The sequence below is a fragment of the Myodes glareolus genome, chromosome 1 (genome assembly GCF_982192425.1).
Source record: "Myodes glareolus chromosome 1, mMyoGla1.1, whole genome shotgun sequence".
In the NCBI taxonomy this organism is placed as follows: Eukaryota; Metazoa; Chordata; class Mammalia; order Rodentia; family Cricetidae; genus Myodes; species Myodes glareolus.
The window spans coordinates 126,556,247-126,569,478 of record NC_142026.1 but is presented as its reverse complement, the minus strand read 5'-3'; the positions used below and the strand labels follow the sequence as shown (position 1 = coordinate 126,569,478).

General features: G+C 39.2%; 1 long non-coding RNA gene across 1 annotated transcript in view; it reads left to right on the top strand.

The window, feature by feature from the left end:
- The window catches only part of LOC148123566 (uncharacterized), an 83,705-nt gene that overhangs the window by 39,441 nt on the left and 31,032 nt on the right, over positions 1–13,232 (top strand). The gene's annotated exons all lie outside the window — the stretch shown is intronic.

The following is a 13,232-nucleotide window of genomic DNA, read 5'->3' as shown; positions in this document are numbered from 1 at the left end:
ATGTTTTCACGTGCTTATTGGTCATTAGCATGTCATCATATTAAGGTAAGTATCTTTCCAAGTTTGTATCTGATTATTTTACTTGTGTTATTTGCTTTATATTGTTAACTTGAGGTCTCAAGAGATAAAGGATTACGTAATGACGATAGGATCCCTTTGACAGCAGCATATCACAGTCATAAGCATCTATTTAATATCAGAGCTTACACATGAAGAAATGTTTATTACTGAAGTGAGAAATCTATGGCAACATGGTAATTGAATTAAATTGCTTATATTTATTATTTTTATTTATTTAGTTTTGTTCCGTGAGATAGTTCAAGGCTAGCCTTGAACTCATAAAGATTCATCAATTTCTAGCACTCTAGTGCTGGGATTAAAGGCATGTGCCCCTATCCTTGGCTTAATTCCTCACTTTCAGTAATGGAAAGAACAGCCAGGTATCAGTAAGGAAACATGACTTGGACCTCTACTATGACCCCGAACTTGAACCTTTACTCAGACCCAAACTATGCATAGACAAATACAACGTATATTTTTTGATCATGCTTCATTGCTTTTTAAAAAATAATTTATTTTATATACATTGGCGTTTATATCTTTGTGACTATCTTTGTGAGGTGTTGGACGTTGTGGAGCAGGAGGTGCAGACAATTGTGAGCTGCCTGCGGCTGTTGGGAATTGACCCTGGTTCCTCTGGAAGAGCAGCCAGTGCTTTTAACCTCTGAGCCACCTCTCCATCTCTGCTCTCTCCCAGTATATTATTTTCAAAGCGTTCATAGAGTATTTCCCAAGATAGGCTTTTCTAAAATATGCAAGGCTTAAATAAAGCTAACATAACTACCATAAAATTATCTTTGCTAGTGAAATGGTACCAAACCAGAAATTAACAAACGGAAAGAAAAAAGAGAAGGCACAAGACTGTAAAACTTAAACATCACTTTAAAAAAAATGCTGTCATTCTGCCACTCAGTAGCTTTATTGAAATTGCAGCGGTTTGTCTCAAAATGACAAGTCCATCCAATACTCTGTAGGTGCTGCCACAAGAGAGGAGAAGGGATAATGGCTCAAAGGAAGAGAATCTGAGCACCACTCATCAGATCTGGGAGGAGCGGAAAGGAGAGCCTTTCTTTCTCAAACAGTAGATGGAGTAAATGTTCGATGAGTTTATAATTAGCTTTTGTAAACAGTTTTTACTTATTTATATATTTTTTATTATTTAAAAGCATATTTATTTATGTATTTGTTTATTCATTTCAAGGCAGGTTTACTCTGTGCCTCCTTGGCTGCCCTAAAACTCCCTCTGTAGAACAGGTTGTCCTCGCACAAACAAATTCACCTGTCTCTGCCTCCCTAGTGCTGAGATTAAAGACATGGTTCATTATTGTTTGGCTGAAAATCATTTTCAATTTTACACATGTTTTGATCACATTCCTCACCTCCCCAATGTTTATCCAGATCTTCCCCTTTTCCCTACACACTCAACTTTAAGTTCTATATCAAAAAATAAGCCAAAACACCAATACAAATACAAATGCCCAAAATGTAAAAAATATAACATCACCCAAAAAGAAAATACAAAACCAAAAATGAATCAAAATAAAAATTCATCTGTAACTAATTAAAAGCACACACACAAACACACACACATGCACACACACACATGCAAACTGTGGCATCCATCATGCATTGGTCACTTACTTAGAACATGTGATCTTCCCTGTGGTGTTATTTATGGCCAGCATCATTTTCATTGGAGTAGATTGATTTTCTCTGTCCCAAATGGTATAAATGACAGTTCCCCTGTTAGCCTTTATCCTAGTGACTAGATTTATACTCATATATTCATCCATGCATTTCAAGAAACTGTAACAGGATAAAAACAAACCTATCACACAAAACAGACAAACAGAAAGAAACGAGCCCAAGAGAGGGCACAAGACCCAGAGAGGCAAACTTGTTCCTGTGGTCAGAAAATCCCTTTAAACAGTAAACCTGAAGGCATAGTATAAGCCCAGGAGACCTGGTGCAGACCCGTGTAGGCCTTGTGCATACTGATTGCACTTCCTCTGAGTAGCTATAGCTGTGCATATGCTGATGCAGAGGGCCTTGTTTTCTTGGTGTTCTCCACCCCTGCTGGCCCCTATACTCTTTCTGTGTCTCCTTTCCACAGGGTTCCCTGAGCTCTGAGGAGGGATTTGTTGGAGACATTGCTTTTAAAACTCAGTGTTTCAAGGTCTCTCATTCTCTGCATAATGTCTGACTGTGAGTCTCTATTTTAACACAAGGCATTTTTATTTTTTTTATTTTTATTTTTTTTCCTCAAAGTTTATTAAAATACAAAAGTCTCCATTTCCGCCCCTCCTCCCAACTCCATCCCCAATAGCAGTCAGGGTCTCTGGCCCTGTGGGTAGTTCAAGCTCCTCCCCCCTCCCTCCAGGTCCAGGAAGGTGAGCATCCAAACAGACTGGATCCCAAAAATCCAGTATATGCAGAGGAAACAAGTACCAGTGTCATTGTCAATGGCTTTTCAGAAAGACTCCGGGCCAGCCACATTCAGAGAATCGGGCCTCGTTCAGAGAATCTGGCTGGATTACGTGCTTGCTCAATCTCAGACAACTGGCCATGGTGAACTCTCATTAGATCAGTCCCCTTGTATCAGTGGGTGATCGCACCCCTCGCGGTCCTGATTTCCTTTTTCATGTTCTTCCTCCTTCTGCTCCTCGTTTGGACCTTTGGGGACTCAGTCCGGTGCTTCAATGTGGGTCTCCGTCTGTATCGCCATCCCTCGTCGGATGAAGGTTCCCTCTGATCTTGCCTTCCTTGCTCACGTTCTCTTTCCTTCTGATTCTCATTTGGACCTAGGGAGTTAAGTCCAGTGTTCCAATGTGGGTCTCTGTCTCCATCTCCATCCATCGCCAGTAGAAGGATCTATGGTGATAAGCAAAATATTCATCAGTATGGTTACGGGCCAAGGCCTGTTCAGGCACCCTCTCCTCTGTCCAGACAACAATCTGAGGATCTCTCCTTGGACCTGGGATCCCATTTATAATCAAGTCTCTAGTAAACCCTAAACTGACTCCCTTAGTTGAGATATATTCTTCCCTGATCCCATATCTATCCTTCCTCCTTCCCCCACTCCCAGTCCCCCGAGCTTTCACTATTCCTCCCCTGCTCCCTTCTTTCCAACCCTCTCCCATTCCAGCAACCCTCCCACCCCACCCAAGCACCCGAGGTTACCTGGGACTCTTGTCTATTTCCAATCTCCAGGAGGAAAACTACCTGAATTTTCTTCAGGTTCACCCTCCTATCCAGCTTCTCTAGGATCACGAATAATAGGCTCAAAGACCTTTAATTATGGCTAGAATCCACTTATGAGTGAATATATACCATATTCCTCTTTTTGGGTCTGGCTTACCTGACTCAGTAAAGCATTCTCTTTTTTTTATTATTTTTTTTAATTTTTTTTTAAATTTTTTTTATTTTTTAATTTAATTTTTACTAGGAACCCCTCCAGAATCAAGTCTCTTGCAAACCCTAAAATGGCTCCCTTAGCTGAGATATAAACCTCCCTGCTCCCACAACCATCCTTCCTCCCTCCCTCCTCCCATTCCCCCAAGCCATCCCCAATCCTCCCCCTCTCCCCTCTCCCTGACCATCTCCCCTTACTACCATCCCCCCACCCTCCATGCACCCGAGTTTGCCTGGCAATCTTGCCTAGTTCCACTATCCAGGAGGATAACTATATGATTTTCTTCAGGTTCACCTTCTTATTTAGCTTCTCTAGGATCACAAATTCTAGACTCAAAGACCTTTAACTATGGCTAGAAACCACTTATGATTCAGTACATACCATATTCCTCTTTTTGGGTCTGGGTTACCTCACTCAGTAAAGTGTTTTCTATTTCCATCCATTTGCATGCAAAATTCAAGATGTCATTGTTTTTTACCGCTGAGTAAAACTCTAATGTATATATGTTCCACACCTTCTTTAACCATTCTTCTATTGAGGGGCACCTAGGTTGTTTCCATGTTCTGGCTATTACAAATAGTGCAGCTATGAACATAGTTGAACAAATACTTTTGTAGTATGATAGGGCATCTCTTGGGTATATTCCCAAGAGTGGAATTGCTGGGTCCTGAGGGAGGTTGACTCCCAGTTTCCTGAGAAACCACCACACTGATTTCCAAAGTGGCTGCACAAGGTTGCATTCCCACCAACAATGGATGAGTGTTCCCCTTACTCCACATCCTCTCCAGCATAGACTATCATTGGTGTTTTTGAATTTAGCTATTCTGACAGGTGTAAGATGGTATCTCAAAGTGGTTTTGATTTGCATTTCCCTGATCGCTAAGGAGGTTGAGTATGACCTTAAGGGTCTTCTGGCCATTCGAAGTTCATCTGTTGTGAATTCTCTGTTCAGTTCAGTACCCCATTTTTTAATTGGGTTAATTAGAGTTTTAGTGTCTAGTTTCTTGACTTCTTTGTATATTTTGGAGATCAGACCTTTGTCTGATGAGGGGTTGGTGAAGATCTTCTCCCAGTCAGAAGGCAGCCTTTTTGTCTTACTGACAGTGTCCTTTGCTTTACAGAAGCTTCTCAGTTTCAGGAGGTCCCATTTATTCATTGTTTCTCTTATTGTCTGTGCTACTGGGGTCCTACTTAATAAGTGGCCTCCTGTACCTATATCTTATAGACTACTTCCCACTTTCTCTTCTATCTGATTCAAAGTGGACAGATTAATGTTGATGTCTATAATCCATTTGGACTTGAGTTTTGTGCATGGTGATAGATATGGATCTACTTTCATTCTTCGACAGGTTGACATTCAGTTATGCCAGCACCATTTGTTAAAGATGCTTTCCTTCTTCCATTGTATACCTTTAGCTCCCTTGTCGAAAATTAGGTGTTCATAGGTTTGTGGGTTAGTATCCAGGTCTTCTATTCGATTCCATAGGTCGACTTCTCTGTTCTTATGACAATACCAAGCTGTTTTCAATACTGTAGCTCTGTAATAGAGTTTGAAGTCAGGGATGGTAATGCCTCCTGAAGTTCCTTTATTGTATAAGATTGTTTTGGCTATCCTGGGTTTTTTTGTTTTGCCATATAAACTTGATTATTGTTCTCTCAAGGTCTTTGAAGAAGTTTGATGAGATTTTGATGGGGATTGCATTGAATCTATAGATTGCTTTAGGTAGAATTGCCATTTTTACTATGTTGATTCTCCCAATCCAAGAGCAGGGAAGGTCTTTCCATTTTCTGGTATCCTCCTCAATTTCTTTCTTCAAAGACTTAAAGTTCTTGTCAAATAGGTCTTTCACTTCCTTGGTTAGAGTAACCCCAAGATATTTTATGCTATTTGTGGCTATCGTGAAAGGTGATGTTTCTCTGATTTCCCTCTCTGCTTTTTTATCCTTTGTGTATAGGAGGGTCACTGATTTTTTGGAGTTGATCTTGTATCCTGCCACGTTACTAAAGGTGTTTATCAGCTGTAGGAGTTATTTGGTAGAGTTTTTGGGGTCACTATGTATACTATCATATCGTCATCAAATAACGAAAGTTTAACTTCGTCCTTTCCAATTCGAATCCCCTTGATCTCCTTATGTTGTCTTATTGCTATTGCTAGAACTTCAAGCACTATATTGAAGAAGTATGGAGAGAGTGGACAGCCTTGTCATGTTCCTGATTTTTGGAAAGGCTTTGAGTTTCTCTCCATTCAATTTGATGTTAACTGTCAGGTTGCTGTTTATTGTTTTTATTATATTTAGGTATGATCCTTGTATCCCCAGTCTCTCCAACACCTTTATCATAAATGGATGTTGAATTTTGTCAAATGCTTTTTCAGCATCCAATGAAATGATCATATGGTTTTTTTCTTTCAGTTTATTTATATGATGGATTACATTGATAGATTTGCGTATGTTGAACCAGTCCTGCATCTCTGGGATGAAGCCTACTTGATCATAATGGATACTTTTTCTAATGTGTTATTGGATTCAGTTTGCCAGTATTTTATTGAGAATTTTTGCATCGATGTTCATGAGTGAGATTGGCCTGTAATTGTCTTTCTTGGTTGTGTCTTTGTGTGGTTTTGGTATTAGGGTAACTGTAACTTCATAAAAGGAGTTTGACAATGACTCTTCTATTTCTATATTGTGGAATACATTAAGGAGTATAGGTATTAGCTCTTCCTAGAAGTTCTGATAGAACTCTGCATTGAAACCATCTGGTCCTGGGCTCTTTTCGGTAGGGAGATTTTTGATAACAGCTTCTAATGATTTGCGACTAACAGGTCTATTTAGATTCTTCATCTGTTCTTGGTTCAACTTTGGTATGTGGTACTTTTCTAAAAAAATGTCCATTTCTTTTACATTTTCCAACTTTGTGGCATATGAACTTTCATAGTAAGATCTAATGATTCTCTGAATTTCCTCTGTGTCTGTTGTTATGTCCCCCTTTTCATTTTTGATCTTACTAATTTGTATGTTCTCTCTCTGCCATTTGATTAATTTGGATAGGGGTTTGTCAATCTTGTTGATTTTCTCCAAGAACCAGCTTTTTGATTCATTGATTCTTTGGATTGTTTTCTGTGTTTCTATTTTGTTGATTTCAGCCCTCAGTTTGATTATTTCCAGTCTTCTAGACCTCCTGGGTGAATCAGCTTCTATTTTTTCTAGAGCTTTCAAGTGTGCTGTTAAGTCTCCAATGTGTGCTTTCTCCATTTTCTTTAATTGGGCACTTAGTGCTATGAACTTTCCTCTCAGCACTGCTTTCATAGTGTCATATAGGTTTGAGTATGTTGTGTCCTTGTTTTCATTAAATTCAAGGAAGAGTTTGATTTCTTTCTTTATTTCTTCCTTGACCCAGGGGTGATTTAGTAGTTGACTGTTCAACTTCCATGAGTTTGTTGGCTTCCTTGAGGAAGCATTGTTGTTGAATTCTAATTTTAATCCATGGTGATCTGACAAGACACAGGTGGTTACTAATATTTTTTGTATCTGTGGAAGTTTGCTTTGTTACCGAGTATGTGGTCAATTTTCGAGAAGGTTCCATGAGCTGCAGAGAAGAAGGTATATTCCTTCCTATTTGGGTGGAGTGTTCTATAGATGTCTGTTAAGTCCATTCGATTCAATACCTCCAATAAATCTCTTATTTCTCTCTTTGGTTTCCGTCTGATTGACCTGTCCATTGGTGAAAGAGGAGTGTTGAAGTCTCCTACTATTAGCGTGTGTGGTTTGATGACTGTCTTGAGTTCTAGAAGAATTTCTTTTACATATGTGGGTGCCTGTATATTAGGGGCATAGATATTCAGGATTGAGACTTCTTCCTGATGAATTGTTCCAGATATGAGTATGAAATGTCCATCTCCATCTCTTCTGATTGATTTTAGTTTGAAGTTGATTTTGTTAGATATTAGAATGGCCACACCAGCTTGTTTCTTAGGTCCGTTTGCTTGGAAAACCTTTTCCCAACCCTTTACTCTGAGTAGGTGTCTGTCTTTGTGGTTGAGGTATGTTTCTTGTAAACAGCAGAATGTTGGATCCTGTTTTCGTATCCAATCTCTAAGTCTGTGCCTCTTTATAGGTGAATTGAGTCCATTGATATTAAGTGATATTAATGACCAGTGGTTGTTTACTCCAGTCATTTTTTTTGGGTAGTAGAGTGTATGTGTTTTCCTTCTTTGAGTTGTGCTTGTGAAGGGTCGCTAGATGTTTGAGTTATTGTAGGCAGTGTTGGGAATGTTGGATTCCTTGGGTTGTGATTTTCCTTCTAATATTCTCTGTAAGGCTGGATTAGTAGCTACGTATTGTTTAAATTTGTTTTTATCCTGGAATATTTTGTTTTCTCCATTGATAGTGAATAATAGCTTGGCTGGGTATAGTAGTCTGAACTTGCATCCATGGTCTCTTAGTTTCTGCAGTACCTCTATCCAGGACCTTCTGACTTTCATGGTTTCCAGAGAGAAGTCTGGTGTAAGTCTGATAGGTTTACCTTTTTATGTTACTTGACCTTTTTCCTTTGCAGCTCTTAATATCCTTTCTTTAATCTGGATGCTTTGTGTTTTGATTATTATATGGAGAGGGGATGTTTTGTTCTGATCCAGTCTATTCGGTGTTCAGTATGCTTCTTGAACCTTCATAGGAATATCATTCTTTAGGATGGGAAAGTTTTCTTCTATAATTTTGTTGAATATATTTTCTGGACCTTTGATCTGCAATTCTTCTCCTTCTTCTACTCCTATTATTCTTAGATTTGGTTTTTTTTTATTATGTCCCATATTTCCTGAATGTTTTGTGATGAGAATTTGTTGGATTTGCTGTTTTCTTTGGTCAGAGCGTTTATTTTCTCTATGGTGTCTTCGTAATCTGAGATTCGTTCTTCTATCTCTTGTATTCTATTGGTTATGCTTGTTCCTGAAGTCTCTGTTTTTTTACCTAGATTTTCCATATCCTGCCGGCCCTCGGTTTATGTTTTCTTCACTGTTTCCATTTCAGTTTTCAATTCTTGAACTGATTCCATTACCTGTTTGATTGTTTTTTCTTGGTTTCCCAGGGTATCATTTACGAATTTACTCATTTCTTCAAACTTTTTGTTATATTTCTCTTCCATTTCTTTACTCATTTCTTCCATCTTTTTGTTATATTTCTCTTCAAATTCTTTAAGTGAGTTATTCATACCCTGTTTAAGAGACTCTATTGCTTTCATAATGACACTGTTTTCCACTTCTTCCGGAATAGGGTGTTCAAGTCCTTCTGTCCTAAGATCGCTAGGATCTGGTATTTTCATGTTGTTTTTCAGATTGTTGGAGGAATTCTTGCCTTGGCGGAGAAGGCATTTTTAAACACAGTATTTTATCTATTGAGATTGTCATGCCGGAATACATATGTTTTGATCATTTTTATGGTCAAAGTTTCCCCTCACTCCTTTCAGATCTACCCTTGCTAGTTCCTAACTTTTTTTTTAATTGTCTTTTCTAAGGACTGGAAATGTGGCTCTCTGATTAAGAGCATTGGCTGATCTTCCAGGGTACCTGGGCTCAATTCTCAGAACCTACATGGAAGCTCACAACTGTCTGTAACTCCAGTGCTGGGGGATCAGACGCCTCTTCTGCCTTCTGCCAAGAATGCACGTACATGGTACATGTGCCTATGTGCAGGAAAACACCATAAAGAGTTCATAAAAGTAAACAATGGAGATGAATACACATAAAACAAAAATAAATCTTTAAAGAAAGGAAAACTTGGTACTGTAAACACTGAATGAGGCATCTTCATGAAGGTTCCTGCATAGTGGGGGCACGGAATATGATATAGATGTCCCATTTGTGAACTCTTTACTGTCAATCTGAGACACAATTCAACTTTATCTTTCAATTGAAGACAGAGTGTTCAGCTAGAAGATATTCTTCTAACAGAGGGTAAGTCACCCAGTTTTGCTGGATGTCTGCAAATGTAGCTGTGTAACATCATCAGAGAAGATGCTAGTGGCTTTCAGTTTAGGAAAAGTTCTTGACCTTTTTAGTTCTCTGTTGTTAAATACCTTTGAACTAGCTCCAGGAACTGGGACCTCCTTGCACTTATAATTTTTCGGTAACTTCTATAATTTTTTCTAATATCTGAGGCTGACTGGGTGACAAAGGAAAACATTCTATCAGGTCTCATTAATCTTTCTAAAACTATTTATTAAAAATTGTTTAAAGTCTTCCTAGTCAGTGTTGGACAGAGGGAAGAATCCATTTTCTCCAGACTGTGTAGACTGGCAGGGATCAGCCTCCAGGCTCTGGGATTGTTGTAAATAGGAACCCTACTCTATAGTAGAATGGAGCAGCAGGCTGTGTCTTGCAGCCTGCCTGGCTAGCTTTACCCGAAATAATTACACAGACACTGTTTTTTTTTAAAATTGCCTGGCCCATTAGCTCTAGCATCTTATTGGCTAACTCTCACATCTTGATTAACCCATTTCTAATAATCTGTGTACCACCACGAAGTGGTGGCTTACTGGGAAGATTCTAACCACTGTCCATTTTGGGTAGGAGAAGCATGGCATCTGCCTGATTCTGCTTCTTTCTCCCAATATCCTGTTCTGTCTATTCCACCTATCTAAGCTGCTGTCCTATCAAAAGCCAAGACAGTTTCTTTATTAACCAATGAAAGTAGCACATAGACAGATGACCCTCCTACATCATTTCCCCTTTTTCTGTTTAAACAAAAAAGAAAGGCCTTCACTTTAACATAGTAAAATTACATATAACAAAACAGTTATAAAGCAAGATTTATAGTTACAATATCTATTTTATCTTTTATCATAACAAAGGAAAACTATAACTATCTATTTATTCTTCAACTCCATCAAAGACTCCAGAAGGATATAATATTACCTAAGTAAACAAGAAATAAGCAACTTCCAAAACTCTAAAAACAACAGAGACATCTCGTTGCCTGGACAGTCACCCAAAGTTCTTTTGTACTGTTGGGGCATCCATCTTCGGCCTACAGGCCCATAGTATCCAGCAGACATTTCTGTGAAGCAGGAAATTTCAAAGGCAGTTTAGTCACTATATGTTGTGTCCTGCAGAATGTCTCGCAGACTCTTTCATGAATCAGGAACTCTGAAAGACCACCTTACCTTCAAACAAGTTCAGCAGTCCTCTCTCTGTGGGTTCTTCATGTCCAGTTTATGCAACAGTCCAGGCAAGAGCAGTTTCTTGCCCAAATGGCTATCAAACTCCATAAGGAGCCTCTTCAATGTCCATCTTCCTCTTGAAGTAGCTGGTGCTGCCAGGAGCAGACGTGTCTCATTGTCATGAAAAGCCCTAAGTTATTAAAACATTAAATGCCATATTCTGTAGTCTTTGAAAGATATGAAGAATGTCTTTCTGAAATATATCTATGCACATCTAGAAAATCTAACTAACATGACTACAAGCTTGACTATTATTGATGATTGTCCATTAACAACCTATATTTCCTAATTATACATTACATTTTTAAATAAACTATACAATCACAATACCTTAATCAAGATCAGAAATATATATATATATATATATATATACATACAACAAAATTGACCTTAAATCTATATTGCTAAAGCAAAATCCATACCAATGCAAATTATTTCTATCTATATCGTATCCCCCTTTAAATGTAAAAGAACATTTATATACAATATTTGGGAATATGGACGTAGTTATTTCTCTCCAAACTTCTTTCTGCTATATAGGGGCATTGTTAATCAGGTCTTTTTTTTGGTGTATCCTTTGTGAAGTAATTCTTTGAGGGTGTTTATAGCAACCTTTCAGGAGGGCGTGGTCTTTCATATCATATTGGGACAGAAACAATCCACAGGGTCTCATCCTCTGTGAAAACAAAAGAATCTCTTTCCCAAAGAGTCATATTCTTAGATCCAAATTCTGAAGTCATATACCCTTATGATCTCCATTCTTGTTTAGCTTGGCAGCCCATATAATGAAATGTCTCTCTGTACTTAGCTCCTTCACAGTCAAAAATTTTAAAGAAAACACAATAATACACAGAATCCAGGCCCTCTGAGAATTTTCCATTTTTATGTGGCTTATTTTTATTTATTTCTTTTAATCTATAACTATCTGTACTCTGTCTCTTTCAAGACTTTACCCCTTATATTTTTAAGGCATTAACTTTATTCTCTATATTCCTTTTCTTTTCTCTCCCAAGCCTATGTACACTCATCCAACATTGTGACCCATTTAGAGGTCTTTTATGTCTGAATCTGTCCTATTGTGAATCTGTAATTTTTTTACTGTCCAGGAGCACTTTTGATTTGCACCTTTAAATCGCTAAGCGCTTGAGAATCTAAGCTGTGACATTCCTAGGTCAAAACCAGGTACTGCAGGCTCGCCCTGCCCAGTCCAACATGGTGGATCTCATACTTCTGAGCCTTGCACATTGCACTGCTAGCATGGCAGAGCTGCTTGTGCCTCTGAGCCGCAGCACACAATGACCCCCTTTTAGGCACACAGCGAGTCTAGTTGCCATCAAACAACTCATAGCAGTTTACTCCAAATGCTCCATTCAAAAAGTTCTGTCTCCTGCAGGAGCCAGAACAGAGACAGTTCTGGCACAGCCCAGAAACTGGTATTTCAAAACCACCACTTTAGAGTAGACCTGATCCTACTGCCTACCCAGGCAGGAAGAGCCAAGCCATGGGCATGGTCTCAGCTACTTTGTTCCCGACCCCGAGTGGGCACACAAACGTCCAGGCCCAGAAATGCTCCATAGCTGGAGTTTGCACTGGCAGCAGGGCCCAGGAAGCCATGTTTTAAAACAGTGCAGCTTTTTTCTGCCGCTATTGCTGAAACAGGAAATTTCTCTACTGCACGTCCTAGCAAACAGAAAAAGCTGTGTTAAACTCTATATTTGTGTCTACAATTCCTTTTCAAGCCCTTTTAGTCTTTACATGGAGTTAGTTACCACATTGTGCAGCCATCTGTTGTAAATTGGAGCATCACTCTGTAGTAAAATGGAGTGGGCTGTGTCCCGCTGCCTGGTTCATGGCTAGCTTTACCCAAAATAATTACACGGACACTGTTTTCTTTTAAACACTGCCTGGCCCATTAGTCTAGCCTCTTATTGGCTAACTCTCACATCTTGATTAACCCATTTCTAATAATCTATGTACCACCACAAAGTGGTGGCTTACTGGGAAGATTCTAACCACTGTCCGTCTTGGGTAGGAGAAACATGGCGTCTGCCTGACCCTGATTCTTTTTCCCAACATCCTGTTCTTACTACTCCACCTATCTAAGCTGCTGTCCTATCAAAAGCCAAGACAGTTTCTTTATTAACCAACGAAAGTCACAGTCAGATGACTCTCCTACATCATGGGATGGTTTTTATTTATTTTCTCAGAGAATGTGGATGATGAACTTTCCAGCTGTATGGACAAATTGCTGACAAGAAGACATACATCGTACAGAAGAAAGAGTAGATTCCCTTTCTTTCAGGTTCAGCTGAGGGGAACTTTTCCCATTCCCCAGCACTGCTTAGAACAGATATAGAGTGGAGGGAATGCTCACCTGGGAAGCTATTTCCCCTCCCTGTGTGCACTGCAGTAGATGCAGAGGGGTTTGAATGAGAAACTTGGCCTCTCCTAACTGAGACCAACCCTGACCGTGAGTAGGAGTCAAGTAATGCACCAAGCAAGTGCTCCCTCTCAGGGACTGAAACAGATAGAAGGTTCTTGTTCCTGT